This window comes from Trachurus japonicus, chromosome 24 (genome assembly GCF_045865225.1).
Source record: "Trachurus japonicus isolate A0001 chromosome 24, Traja_1.0".
Classification (NCBI taxonomy): domain Eukaryota; kingdom Metazoa; phylum Chordata; class Actinopteri; order Carangiformes; family Carangidae; genus Trachurus; species Trachurus japonicus.
In genome coordinates this window covers 10569102-10584429 of record NC_140930.1, presented here as the reverse complement: position 1 = coordinate 10584429, position 15328 = coordinate 10569102, and the positions used below count along the sequence as shown (strand labels likewise).

The window sequence follows — 15328 nt, the reverse complement described above, 5'->3', positions numbered from 1 at the left end:
AGATGATGCAATATCCGCTGATAATTTGCAGTGTTCATCAACACCAACACCCCAACAACCTGCCACACAAACACCAGTTGCTCGAAAAGAGAGAGAGAGCCCATCAGATTTTGTTGCCACGGCAACACTCTCCCTCTCTCTCCCATCCTTTTTCACCAGCGAGCTCTCGCCTGCCTGCCTGCCTTTGCTGCTGCTCGTCCGCTCTTTTCGTTCCGCTCTCCTCTGTCCTATCGCGAGACTTGCGCGGCTGTGAGAACGGCCACTTATGGGAAGTATCGCGAGAGTTGAGCCCAGAGGAGTTGGTGGTGGTGGTGGTTGTTGGAGGAGGCGGTGACCTCATCGTGGCGGCGAGGCGGAGCGAAGCGAACCGCTGCTGCAACTTTTGGATGAACTTCTGATTTGAACAAACCGAGAGGCGGTCGGTCGGTCGGTCTGTCGGCACGCACGGACATCGGCGGACACAAAAGGTGAAGAAGTCTCACAGGGTTTCTGTTACGAAATCTTTAAAACGAGCCGCCGGTTGGTGTTTTTGTGTGTGTTTTTTTTAACGTTACCTCCCAACGGTCGCGGCGGCGGTTGGTTGACTGACCAGAGCGAGCGTTATTTTTCCTCTCGAAAACGCCGACAAGGTGGAAATTAATAAAGGTGAGTGCACTCCCTCCTCTCCTCCGCTTGCTGCTCCTTTCACTGACACTACATCAACGCTGTTATTTGTTTATTTTTTTTGGCGAGTAAGTTAAAAAGGTCTATCATTGTGTTTCAGTGTTTTTTGAGTAAGTTAAGGACGGCGGTGTGTTTCAGGTAACGCGGCGCTTCGTGGAGTAAATATTAAACTACGTAGAAAAGTTTAGCTGAGAGTCTGGTAGCGTTACCAACGTTACTCTGCTGGGTGTGTTACTTTAGCTTCAGCTATAAATTAACATCTCCGTTAGTTAGCTATAGCTTATGTTTTAACGACGTCGTTGGCTGAATATTTCGTTTTGTGTGTAGCTTTTCTGCCACCACCGTTCAGTTTGTCTCTCTCTGTGTGTGTGTGTGGCTCCATGCACAGCACAGACAGTAGACCACAGTTTAAAATGCAGACAACGATTCACCGTTGCTCACCAAAAGAAACAGGAAACCAAGCAAACTGACCATCAGATTAAGGTAATTGTTGTTTAGTTTAAGTCCCTTCGTGGCTGCTGTGTAATTGGGATGGCTAGCTGCTGAGGCTCGTGTGGGTTTCCTGTCCTCCTCTCTCCACCTACCTAGCTGTCCATCCTTTTTTTTTTTTTTTTTTTTTTGAACGATGCATGCAAATGTCACATTGACGGTGATTTATTCATTGCAGATAAATGCTGTCACGTCTCCGGGGCTGACTGTCCGTGCAGGCTGTCTCAGAAACTCGGGGAGTGCACAGTCATGATTGTGTGTGCATGGCTGTGCATTTTTAGTTGTCAGGAGGCACTGCTGTCGTTTTGGGCATTTGCTGCACTTCGTTAAAGCTCTGTAAGGTGTGGATTCAGACAGATGTGCAGACGTGTGTGTTAGGGGGCAGTTTATTATGACTTTTCTCTTCAAATCTGGCTGCTTGATTTTTTTTTTTGAAATGCTATAAAAGCACATGCAATCTGTTACTGGAAAATCACTGCACAGTGCACACATAGAGGAACTTGCAGAAAATCAAACATTAAGTTGCTGCAGAGTATCTACCTAATGCACTGTCAGAACCCCTCTCATTAATCAAAATGGCCGTCTGTGTAGTCTTGTCAGATTTGAACAGTGATGTAACAGTGCTACATTTAAGTGATGAAGGTGCCATTTAATGCTTCGATCGTCAATTGATTTCACCACAAAATGAGCAAACTGTTGTTTCGAGCAATACTCGGTAAGGCTTTAGGTGGATTAAGACAACTCCTAAGACTCACTAAAGTTCACTCGTATGCAAGTTTATTGGTCAGTGTTTGTGTCCGAGCTCTCCTCTGCCCTAATGCCACAGTGAGAGGGATTTTTTTTTATTGTCAGTGGACCCCCTGTAGCTGCTCTGTATTCTGTAATTGCTGCCATCTCCACCTGTGGAGTCTGTCCCCGGGCTACCAGCTTCAACCCTCCAGGGTGGGGAGCTTGCATACACAGAAACACGCTCCTTCCCCCCCCTTTTGACAAGCCCTAAATGGACACGTCAAAGAGATCTCATCTCTATTCACCGAGAAGCCAGGGGTGGGTCATATTCTCAACTTGAAACACAACAGCAGCATTAGAGATACGTTTCCCCCCCCTCGAGACAGCATTTTAACTTCTTTGTCTGCTGCAGTCGCTGCGTCAAACCCCCCCCCACAAAAAAATATAAAAAAAACTCTCATGTATTTAAGCAGTCGAACATCTCATGCCATCAGCCCTCCCTCGTCGGTGCCTGTGAATGCCAAGGCTGAGCAGATCTGGGGGCTGTGTCGCATTTACAATATTAAGTAGGCTATTGAAATCGAGTGTGGAGGTGGAGGCGCGCATGTTCTGCAACACATGTAGCTGTCGAATTAAAGGGGAGGTGGGAAAAAAGGAAAGAGAAAAGGGAAAAAAAAATGCAAGGGCTGTTGCTGATGGACTGCTTGGCTTTGGCTTTGGAGGAGGGATTCAGAACATCTGAAACATCCCTCCAGGTGTTCCTGGATTAAGCAGCAGCTGGAGTTGGCTGAAAAGTTGTCTTAGAAAGTGCTTCAACTCTCTCCATCATAAACAGAGCAGGGGACCTCGTCGGCAGTGAGATTTTCCCAGGGCCTTTAGTAAAAGAGCTTGCAGGCAAAAATCTTAAGGTTTAAATTTGTATCAGAGCAGAGGCACTGTGATCTAGATGTGGTCACTCTGTCAGAAAAAGCCTCTAATGTTTAGCCTAGGCATATCTGGGACAGGCAAAAGGTTCTTGGCTGTGCATGAAGACAGATGTCTGGCAACAAATGCAATTTTTTGGGAAAAAAAGAGGACATTTCAATCCTGTATAGCCTTGACAGCCTGCACTTAAACTTTCTACAGGCAATACATCACTGACAGAAGCTGAAAATTCCTGTTTACCTGTCTGTTTCCGACCTCCCACACTGGCCTCACTCACTCCCTCCCGTTACCCTGTTACTTTCTTGCATCTCTGCCTCGTCCTCCCCTTCTGTCTCACTTGTGTCGCTTCTTCCTTACTCCCCTCCACCTCCCACGACACCCTCCTCCCTTTCTCCCATCACTGACAGCAGCAGCAGCGCCTTTTCCTCTCGTCTTCCTTCCTTCCTGCCTTCCTTCCTGTTGTGGAAGGCAAAGGCATGCCAGGACTGTGCCATTCTCATCATCACTGTGTCCATATCCCTCACCTTATCTCTCCCTTCTCTCTTTCTCCCAGCCTCCCTCCCTCTTCCTCATCTCTTTGGCTTTAATTTCTCCTTTTTCCTCTGCCTGTGTCTCTGCCTCCCTCCCCTGTCTACTGTGTCTCTGTCTGCTGGAGATTGGAATGTGACTTCCCTCTGTTTAAGGTCTTGGGGTGGGCTGTCTCTTGAGAAATACCAGAGCAAGAAAATACTCTTTAACAGAGAATAGATCACACTGCAGGACAGAATGATTTAATAAAAAAAAAATAAAAAAAACCCAAGTCGAGTCTCCAGCAAATCAGGGGTTTTCCTGCATGGCCATCTAAGCTAAAACACTGCACATATTATGTTCCGATTACACAAACTAATTACTATATCATGCCCATTATGAACACAATTCACATTTGAAACGGGATATGGTGAGTTTGTCTGGTCTGACAGTAGACAGGAAGCAGTGGTCTGATTGATTAAAGATGGTATTCAGGGGACTAATGCTATGGATCAACTTGTGTCACCTCAGAGAAACACATCAGCTGTTGCACACCTGTTCTAATCAGGTTCTGGCTTGCACAAATACAAGTTGCAACTATTGCAACGTATCGGATGCATTCACAAGGAAATTAGTCTGTGTCTTTGATAGTACCTTTATGTTTTTGCTTTCGTTGCAATTTAAAAATAAACATTTTACTTTAACTTCTTAGATCACATCGCCATACTGAGATAATTAACAGTACATTTGTGGATCCATTTCACCACTTAACTCACTTAATGCTCTGTCTGTATACAGAGACCTGCCTTTAATGATGACACAGCAAGATGAACTTGTAACAATGCTATTAATTCAACAGCTAATTGGGCATTTCTGTCCAATTTGCTAAGACAGCGAAATCCAGAAAGCGTGTTTGAATATTTCAAATGGTAAAAGGATAAACAGCATCCCGGAAGACTTGAGTGCAGCCTTTTTTTGAAAAGCCTAGGTCTGTGTGCTCTGACACATTTGAAGTGCAAGCCAGCATATTGTTTTCACTTAACAAACAACCCTCGCGGTGTTTTCTCTGATATGTGAAATTGCATATCTCTTTTGATCCGCGGCCTTTTGCAGAGGATAAATCGAAAACCCTGGTGAGGCTTTCAGTCGGTGATGTCAGGGCCCTTCACAGCAGCCGACGAGGGGAAGAGAGGGCTCAGGAAGAAACAGTTAATTTTAGCCATTCCACCCGAGGTGAGGGCACTTAAAAGCTAAAATTTCCTCGTGTGATATCCCTTTCACTTTCTCAATTTTCCACTCTCCGTCTGGAAAAATAAGTTCTTAATTAGGTCTGTGAGAGTGGATTACTGCACACAAAAGCTGTGTGGATTATCTAAAAAAGCCTCAGATTTCAGTTGTGACAGATGAGAAAAAAATCTATAAAAACACCATGAAACAATGACTAGGCAGGCTAATCCATGCAGAAGTAAACACAAGGAACATACTGTACAGATGGAGAGCCCAGAGAGAGAGAGGGAGAGAGACAGGACAGTCCAGATATTATGGGAACAATGCTTAAATTCTGTCAGCAGTAGCGAGGAATCATAATTCTTGTAACAGTACAAGCCAGCGTGGACAATCAATACCAGACAGCAGCGCAATGTGAAAACCTAAACTTTGAGAGGGAAGGATGATGTAAGGTTTGAGGCTATTTTAGGCAAAACCGAGGTGCCGATAGAACTGGACACATTGTAGGAGTAGTACTAAATGTGCCGGACAGTGACGGTGAAAGGGACCAATCAATTCAGATTGCATTGGCTGGCAGAAAAAAGGTCTGATTAGGACTATTAACAACAACAATGCATATTGTAGTAGCTTGGCTTTTAGCTAGACATCACAGCAAAATGAATTTTTGTGTCTAACCCTGGATTTTCTATAATTATAAATGAAATATGTTCCAACTCCATTATTAGCGAGTTTGGCAATGCTCAGGCTTGTTGTCAAAAAGCAGAACAGCTGTAGGTACAGTATATCTTGCAAGAAGTGCGATAAATGTAATATAATTATAACCTAGTAGCAGTAGCAGGCCCTCTGAACCATATACACCGCTTTCTGTCAATGACATGCCAAATCATAACTCTATAATCTGGATATTTTCACACAAAGTCAAGTATGATTGTGTGACTTAGTTGTGATCTGTTTTTAAACAGCCCCCAGCATCATGATGGCTATTTTGGTGTGAAAAGTTAAGTGCAGGTGTTGCACGTTCATTATCCATGCAGGTTTTTTTTATGTGTGAAGTTGATCATTCTCTCAAGATCTCACCGAGACCTTCCTCTCCCCGACTCGATGATGACATCGCAAGAACGCGGATGAGCACGAGATGTATGGGAGCAATGCCGAAATTCCCACCAACTGCCCTGCCATCTGTTTCCAAGCAGATAGAGCTCTCAAATTTCTTGTCTTGCTGTATGACTAAAAAGGATGCCGGTGCTGTTGGCTGCCTGCGCTGGTATTAGTGATAGAAGTGCTTTCTCTGACCCTGTTGGATTTGTTAAGTGCTGCCGTCTCTCTCGAGCCATTTTGGGAAAATTAGTGCGAGTGTGTGTGGAGCAACCTGAAATTTATGCAAGCAATTTGTCAGGAAATTACATAGCTATTTCGACACTCAAGATGTGATTTTACTGAATTCCTCGTGCAGCTCGGGGCTATTAGCTTCAGTAGAATTAATATTTGGCAACTTAAGCTTATTCTCCATTATAGACTTAACTGTAATATATTACATGCTAGTTTCAAATTAAGACTTAAGACAGGCTTAGCATGCTGGTTGGTTGCTAAAACCTTTAATGCTGTTGATAGACTTTTGTGTTTGGTTTTGGAGGTGAGAAAGCTCTCTATGGATTTATTACAGAGCAAGCTCTATTTTTGTGCAACGCTGAATGCTTTCCATGGGAGAATGTCTGAAGATGCGTGCTGTTATTCCCTTATTTTAATGATTACCATGTCTCCCCTCTGTCTTTGATGGCCGACTTTTCGCCCTGGCTTCAAGCGTAGCCATTCACAACAGCTGTAAACACTTGTGCCTTTGGATGCAGACTGACAACACATCGGATGAATCAGTAAACTTTGCCCAGGACGGCAGACCAATCAGTGAGCTCATGTTTATTCACTCTTTCAGACTGGTCTGGTCTCCCTGTCTGTTTCACACAGATTTCCATCTGTCCAAACTGGTCAATCACAACTATTTACCAAAACTGGGGCGTGTTTGATATTATGAATGACACAGGAACGCTGGACCAAGATGGCTGCCAGCAGTGATATCAAGTAGTTCTTTGTGTCAGATATTCCTATTGCAGCAGTATATAACAATCTGTGTGGTATATCTTCTCGTGAGTAAGGAGAGCGTGGTAGTTTATTTACATTTTTTTTTATTGCTCTGTGCTGTTCTGCAAGGCTATGTAGACTTGGCCCGTGGTAAACAAATGTAAGGTCATCATCAAGTTGAAAAGAAGCGAGACACTTTCTTTGTTTACTTGTGTTTGATAAGTTACAGATACACCACATTAACATACTGTACAAGTATGTCCATATGTTTCATAATAACCTGTTGAGCAGATCTGAAATCGGTGTGATAAAGGTTTTGAAATTTCTCTTGCATATTAAGTGACTGTGTATTTTACTGATAAATCTAATGTTTATCCTTTATTAAATTATTCATTTATGCATTTATGTTCATATTTGCTATGAAGATAACTGACTCCAAAACCAAAATATTTTATGTAGCGCTTTCTTGTATTGCTGCACGGGTCAGCCAATAACCCCACAGGTCTGGGGCGTTCGGGTAAACTTACTGGAAAATATCAAAGGTTTGGATCTGATTAAATAATAAGTGACATACAGAAACACTGTGTGCAATCGACTTTATATCACAGGCTCTCTGAATTTCCTGCAGTAGGCGAGGCTGTGATTACCACCAGTCCTCCTTCCACCTTCTCCTCCCCTCTCTCTGTCTCTCTCCTTGTCTCTGAAACAGTCATCCCTCATGCATGTGAAGACCAAACTGTAAAGTAACCTTCATGTACCGCTCATAACTCTGCACCTGGACTGAAATTTATATTTATAACGCATTTAGCCTGGCTAAAAAAAGGAAATGTAGACAGATAAGTGTAGGCCAGTATTTTGTTGAAGTTCAGTGCAAAGATCTGAAGGATGTTTCCTTTGCACGTGAGAGACAGAGATAAAAGCTGGAGGTTTGTAAGTCTGGTTGGGTTCCGGTGGTTAGTTAGCGCATAGTTTTGCGGGTTGTCTGGGTTGCACGTTTTTAAAACGCTCAGAGCCATGCATCACTGGCTCTCTGGATAACAAGAACAAGACAAAGGCGTTAAAAACTCAATACTTTTGTTAGACTTGTCAGAGTCCGGATGTGCGAGATGATGAAATCAATCACTTCATACCACTTTGTGCAGTGTGAACCATTTTGTGTCATGGTGAAGCCACCAACGTGAAGCCAATCTGTGTACCGGGGCAGAACATCACAGCAGCTCTCTAATGCAGAAAGGATCCTGTGCCCATAACAAAACCTGCTTTAGTCACTCTGGATGGCTCATCAGGTTTGACAGGCTGAGTCTGTACCTGCAACTCTCCATGAAAAACATCACGGGATCTCATTATAGGGTTAACCTCAGTATCTTTGGAAGCCTTAATTAAATATCACTTTTAGAAAATTCCTTAAGCCAAGGTTGTTGTGGAAGAGTTCACATTTCAAAATCATTTCCTCAGGATGTCACTGAAACGCTTGTGTGTCAGTTACTGTAAATGAAAAGGCCAGAAGAAAAATACAAAGAGCATCAGTGTTAGCTCTTGATAGTTTGTAAAATCAAACAGCTGAAACCATGGCAACACTATCAAATAGTCCACCACATTGCACGCTTAATCTAGGTAGTAAGTAGTGCCAGGAGTAAAATCTGGAACCAAGCAATCATACTAACTCTTCTATTGAACAGTAACATCATCCTTTGGGCACGGCGTTTCAACAGATAGGCAATTTTTTTTTGCTTTGTAAGATAGTAAATGAAAAATCATGTGAGATGAAAGATGAAGATGACTTGCAATTTTGTAAATGACTTTCTATTAAGGCACTTCAGTTATACGATAGGTTTTTACCTAGAAGAGGCCTGAAATGTAAGGACAGGGTTTGTTTTGTCACGGAGATGTAGGCCGGTTTTTATTTTTATCTGAAATTCTTGTTTTCCCCGTCCAAGTGTTAAGTGAAGCCCTAAATTCCCTCTGTTTTTCAGCGTCGCTTGTTAGTCTTCTCATATGATTAGTGGACCTTGAACTGAAATAATATAAGTCACGGCCAACGAGACAACATGTTCTTTGCAGACTTTGTGCACCAGTAACTCAGCGTGTCATAAATTCCATCACCATCGCATGCAAATTGAGTTTTGTGGGGTGCAATGGAGGAACTTAGTTGTAATTTCATTAACCTGAGTTGAAAACCTATTAACACAGAGTGGAGGGGAAAAAAAACAAAAAAACACACCAGCTCTGTTGGGGAGCTGGCTGGCCTGTGATGATTTCAGCTGCTGCTTATTATATCTAGACTCTAAGCAGCTACTGAGTCTGTAGAGAGCTACTCATAGTCATCAAGCCGGCTTCTGGACTTCACATGATTCACATACTCTTGAAATGTGCTGTTTTTTTTGTGAAGCACAACCTAATATACTGTATTCTAGCTCTGGTTTACCAAGAGGCACCAAGAGGCACGAGAACCACCATCAGACTGTATTGGCATCCAAGCATTTTGATGGCACTATAATCTATTCATTTGATGCTTGAGTTACTAAAAAAAAACTGTAATAAAAGTTTTATCAATCACATAATGCACACAGACAACTTGTCCTTACTTCTGCAAATCCTGTATTGTTATTTTATGTTATTATTTTGCAGCACGTGTAGATTCTGTTTCTCATTGCATGGGTCTGAGCCAGGCAAAGATGAATGAAAGTGCACCAAAAATAAGATCATCCTCTTGAATTAGTGAATAATGTATTCATGCAGGATTAGACAGAGCTCCCTGAAAGCAATAAGGAGATTCTGACAAGATTAGATCTTGAGAATTTAGTTGGTATTTAAGTTTTTTGTTGATTGGATTTGCTTCCACACTGAAGTTTGTTGAGCAGCCTAAATGCCACAAATGGAACTTCCTTAACAGACCCCTGCTTCTCTCTGCCCGTAGGGAAACCTCCTCTGACGACCGTCACACAAGTCGGGGAAACGGAGGCCCGGGATTAAAGGAAGACATATCCTGGTCATTGTTCATCGCTGCTGGATGGAGCTGCTTCTCTGATCTGAAGGAAACTGTCGCTACTTGAAGTTGAGAAAGCTGTCATCTCTTTGCAGTAAGTTTTCTTTTTGGATCAAATGCGGTCTATATACTTTACTCAGTGTATGATACTCTCAAGTTACTTTGAGGCAGCTGCTTATTTTATGTGACAAAAAAGATACAAGGGACTTTGTCTTCTCCTTTGTCATACTTCGCATTGCAGATCTGCTGCAGCGTGACGAGGCGGTTCAGAGGGAAAAGTCTTGGCTTTTTAAGTCAACAAGCTTTTTGAGTTGTTCCCCAACCTTGAAATTGATTCATCAAGTGCCTTGTAATTGACAGCCTCTATGATTTCACTGTCAGTTCGAGTTCCCTTCCTCCGCCCGTAATGCCCCACTGAGCCTCAACAAACCAAACAGATAATCTTGTGGCCATGTGGATGTCTCTGGTAATGCCACTACTTGGGAGGGGTTATGTTCAGATAGTGGAACACAAGTTTCAGGCAGGAGTTGTGGTTTAGTGCTCAAGATACTTTAGAAAGGCAGTTGAGGAAAGGAAATCTGTCAAAAGCTCAGCAGTAGGCAGAAGAGAAGCACAGAGCTAAGCTTCCACACTTGAGAACTGTTGATATGGTTTGATGACTTTTGATTGAGAGCGTTGTAAGTAATCTATATTTTGTCTGTCCGAGTATCAATCAGGTTTCAACCTTATGTCAACGTGACCTGAACATTTTCCCAGTGCATTGTAAAAGCTCCAGGCTTCCATGAGCTGGAACAGAGTAAACAGCAAATAGAGAGATGGATTTTTTTGTGTGTGTGTGCTCCAGCTCAGCTGTCATTAGCTTACGAGTAGTGATTCTTTTGCGGGTTGTCAACCACCTACTTTTCTGTTTGAGGCAGAGTGGTGGTTCATGTTTGTGTGTATATGATGTAACATAACAACATGGACTTGGGAGTTGTAGATTAAGTAATACCCTAAGAAAGGAATCTGTGTTTGGCAAATAGCCAAGACGAGGAAAAAGCTGTCAAGTAAAAATAAGGCCGGATCCATGGCATCTTCAGCTCTTTAAAAAAAAAAAACATGTTGACTGAAACTCCAGCATTCTCTCATTCATTGTGCCAAGGAGGAAAGATCCTCGTAATGAGAGACATCTTGCTCGGGTTTGTGGGTTCCAAGGAGGTCCTCGATTGTGCCAGGGGTGGTAAACACATAAATCCATCTTGATTTGCAGAAAGCATCAGCAGCTTTTGGCTGAACCCTCGACAGCCTTCCTGCTTTGCGGATCTGTGTACTGACACAAAGCCAGAGATTGTGCTGATAGCAGTGGATTCCTCACCAGCGCTTGTTAGGAGATTATTCAAATAATTCAGTCATTTTCATGTCATTTTACCAATTAGGTGCTATGTCTATCATATTTGTAAAAAGAAGTCATGAGAAATTCCTCTCAAATTTACAACAGCAGCCCAAAGCTGGCTTACAGTGATTATTTACATCAGTTTACAATCACAAAACAATGGAAAGCAGCAAATCCTGATGTTGTTGAAACTGGAACCAGTTAAAGTTTGGCATCGTGCATGATCCACTTTCACCACTTTTTAATAGATGATATACTGTAGTTGATTATAGTACGTTGATCTGGTTTCTGGATTGTTTTGGTTTTACCTCTGGTGATTGCAGTTCCTTTTCCACAGATAGACAGACAGACAGACAGACAGACAGACATAAACTAGGCTGGAAGGTCGAACTGTATCCAGTGGACCTGTTGACAACTTTCCCCCTGAACCAGAAAAATGAGGTCACGGTACCCAGGCTCGCCACATCTGGCTCGCAGGTGGTGGAAGCAGAAACCAAAACAGGAAAGTGGCCTGTCATGATCCGTAGTCCTCAGTGCAACCTCTGCGCTCATCCAAGAAAGAAAGGGAGTATTTTGGCATGTGAAGGTGACGGCCGTCCAAACCAGAGCAGAGTTTCCATTGGGTTTTTTTTTTTAATTTTTTTTTTACGTTTAATAGATTTCAGGTTTGTGTCTTTCCAGAGTCGATCTGTTTTGGTAGAAGAGCACCAGCCATTCACTATACCGTACGTTCATCACATCAAGCTTTTAGCTGAGCCATGGGTGTACAATGGCACGCAGAGGAATGTGTGAGAATGCGTTGTGTACACAATAGGGATGACCTCATCGTTTTCAACTTCATCTAAGCTCAACATGCTGAAGAACAATGAAATCTGCGTATCCCGCTTCCCAGTAAACCCTAACCCCCCTCCTCTTTTTACACCATGCAAGTGTGTTTATGTCCCCATCACTGAGGTGTGTATTTACCTTCTAGTTTACAGAGGTTCTTAAAATATTTACTCAGGGTGGAACTGGTTAATGATTATTTGGACAAGCGGGATTGGAAGTGTTGGGCTACGCACACTGGGACATTTGTGCGACATTGTTGCAGAGAACCCAGCTCCAATGGGCTTTGTCCTTGGTGTCAGTTACTGAATACGGGTCCAACCTCCCTGACCCTCTCTAGGTTAGAGGGTGAGATTCTGCTCAGAAAGCCTGTAAAAAACTGAGGGAAAGTCTAATTTATGCTTTTATTTCCTATCACAAAGACTCAATGAGCGAAGATTGGTAGCGTTGTAGTTTTTTAAAATTTTATTGTCTGATATGTTTGGAGCTGAAAAGACTTTTAAACTTAATCAAATATTATTTTACTCTTATTCATCTGCTAATTATATCATCAGTTTATTGTTTCTTCTTTTTAAAGCAAAAAGACATCTGAGAACGTAATCATCAAAGTAATTGTTTAGGAAAATATAAATCTTCTCTTTTTTCAATTCTCTTTTTTATTATGGTTTTCATAACAATTCACCATTCTCATCCATTCATCTGTAAATTACAAGTGAATCACACAGCAATTTATTTGCGATTCCATAAATAATACAGATATGAATGATTGGTCTTCCCTCATAAATATAAAAGATGAAATTTATGAAATAAACTCCCTAGAACAGAACAGAACAGGAATGCTGGGTTGCACATTTGCGATACTAAATAAACGTATTAAATCTTTTCTATCTTTATCGATGTTTCCCAGGCTTCACAGCGTACTCTTGGCTCCGGAGGCAACTGATGGTGACCCTGTCTGTCAGAAAACTTTTGTACCAAACTCTGCCCTCCTCCCGTCACACCTGTTTCCACTGCATGTCTCCCTGTCATCATGAGCTCAGACTGTTGCTGCCTTGTTACCCAGTCACTCAAATGGAGTAGGCTGCTCTACTGTATGGTGTAAGAGTACTTAAAATGGTCATTGGAGGCAATTTACCCCATAGTGCTTTGATCCATTCCAGTGGCATTCTGACAACTTGGAGCTAATGCCTCCGCTGGGTCCGTCCAGCTGCGCGGAGGAAAGGAAGGCTCTGGATGTGAGACAAATGTGAGCTTAAGCAAACTGCTGTTTTTTTTTATTAAGAGGCAACTGGTGCATTGGACAAAAGTTGACTGACCTAGCAGGACTTTCTAATGACAGCAGGCGAGTTTAGGAGAAGAGCTCCATCAAGGGACTACAGGGTTCGTTTTTAATGAAGTGACTGTCACAGCCCTTAAAGCCCTTGAGGGGGGAAATGGCCACGGTTGGGAAGAAGTTGAAATAAAGGAACTCACCCTCATCCTGCTTTCTTCACCTCCCAGATTTTATAGTTTTATCTCTTGTTTTTTGGTCCTGGTTACACTTTGCAGGCAGTTAGTTAGTGAACAGATCTTCACATGATAACAAATGGGCTAAAGGAAGAGGAGTGAACCTTTCTATGAATTTAAATTGATCAAACCTGTGTGTTTAAGGGGTAGTTCAACATTTTTGGCAAATTGGACCATTGCCATGATAGGAGTAGGTTTGTTACCCTTAATTGTTGGTGCAAGCTATTTTTAGAACGGTGGAGCAGAGCCGCGAGCTGCTCAGAGCTACGCTACGGAGGCTCATAGTATTTCTTGGTTTCATTCATCAAACTCATTACAAACTCAATACACAATCCAACAACTCCAAAACGCTCTTGTGTACAAGTTGTGACCTGCACATTCACCACGCTATGAGATAATAACAGAACGCTACGAGACTGAGTTGCTTTAGAGGCAAATTCATGCAAAACCGCTGATGCGCGTTCCCGTCAGGGGTTGTTGGATTGTGTATTTGATGAGTTTGATGAGGGAACCCAAGAAATCCCATGAGCCTCCGTAGCGTAGCTCTGAGCAGCTCGCGGCTCTGCTCTGCCATTCTAAAAATATCTTGCACCGACAAATAAAGGTAACAAACCTACTCCTAAAACTATAGGGATTATGGCTATGGGCCTATTTGCCAAAATATTTAACTGTCCCTTTAAGGATGATGTTGATGGTTGTGAGCAGCCAGGTGTGGAGATATAATGGGATGTCAGATGACTTGAATAGCATCATTGTAAATTTGGACATCACGGTGTGTGCAACCGAGATGAGATGAGATGGAGGAGTATCTAGAGGGTTGTAGCGCAAAGCACCACTGGTTCTCATTGCTCCCTGATATGAGATTCAGTAAGCTAATGTTGCCAGGCAACGGGTGCAATTCCACTTTTGGCAACTATTGCTTAGTAACAAAATTTGTTTCCAAGAAGTAAAGGCAGAATCACTGGTGGGATCAATGATGGATGCAGCCCACCCTGGAATCAAATAATTAGTTTTAGGAATTTAAAGCAGTATAATAAATAATTATATGGTAGTAACTGATCAACTACTACTGAAGGGAATATCTGGTTCTGTTTCCTTCACTTGAATGAAGTAGAAAAGCAAAAAAAAAAAAGCTATGGATTGAACAAACTGATAGCTTGGTATTGTTTGTTTGCGTAACACAGAGCTGTATTCTCTCCATGCATGGGTTTCATCTTAAATTTTCGAGTTTGCAAAAGCACGATCCTCCACAAATATATCCCCACAGGTCGTGTCAGCGCTGAAGCACTCTTGTCTCACTATGCACCTCTGCCTGCAAATAGCCAATGGTGCACTAGTGGGGAGGCGGAGTAGGAGGGAGAGGGGTGGTGTGAACAGGGCCTGCGGGGGTGGTGCTGCCGCGTTACATAATATCAGCCGAACCCAGCTGTGCTGTGTTGTTTAGCCCATGGGTGAAGTGGTGCCAGGCGAGCTCAGTGATGGTGTCCACCTGCGCTCGTCAGAGTAGGTTCAGGATCAGGGTGCAGGTCAGTGAACAGATTGACTCTGAACAGACTGATTACATGGAGGCAGCGGCAGCGTGGATCAGAGACGCAGCGGAACAAGCAAAACATCAAACGGCATCGCTATCGTCTCTCTTCCGGGCGCCGCGTTGCTATGGCAGCACAGTTGTTGTGTTGTCAGAAACCTTGGAGTGTAATGATAATGCATGGTTGTAACAATGGTAATTAGAAGCCATTTTTCTTTCTTCTTTCTTTTCTCTCTCTGTCTCACTTTTTTTTTTTTTTTTTAAACTTCCTCCTGAAGCACTTGCTCATCCCTGCAGCCACTTCACACAGCCAGTGGACCAATGCATGAAGAAGAAAGGACAGCTTACACTTGTTAGTACCAATGCTGCACACTATCTCCTTTCTTCATGTTGGCAATGTGCTACACAGTGATTGTGGACAGGAACCTTTGAGAAGACTCGGTTGGTGTTAGTTTCTCGCAGCAGGCTGGTGTGTTTCGTTTGGAAAGTAACGCAA

At 42.8% G+C, this 15328-nt stretch overlaps 1 long non-coding RNA gene across 1 annotated transcript in view; it reads left to right on the top strand.

The window, feature by feature from the left end:
- Positions 1 to 329: 329 nt before the first annotated feature.
- LOC146961368 (uncharacterized) overlaps positions 330 to 15328 on the top strand; it is a 42580-nt gene continuing 27581 nt past the window's right edge. The window contains exons 1-2 of the long non-coding RNA XR_015035282.1: positions 330 to 645; positions 9533 to 9695. This is a non-coding gene — a long non-coding RNA (uncharacterized LOC146961368). The remainder of the gene's footprint in view (positions 646 to 9532; positions 9696 to 15328) is intronic.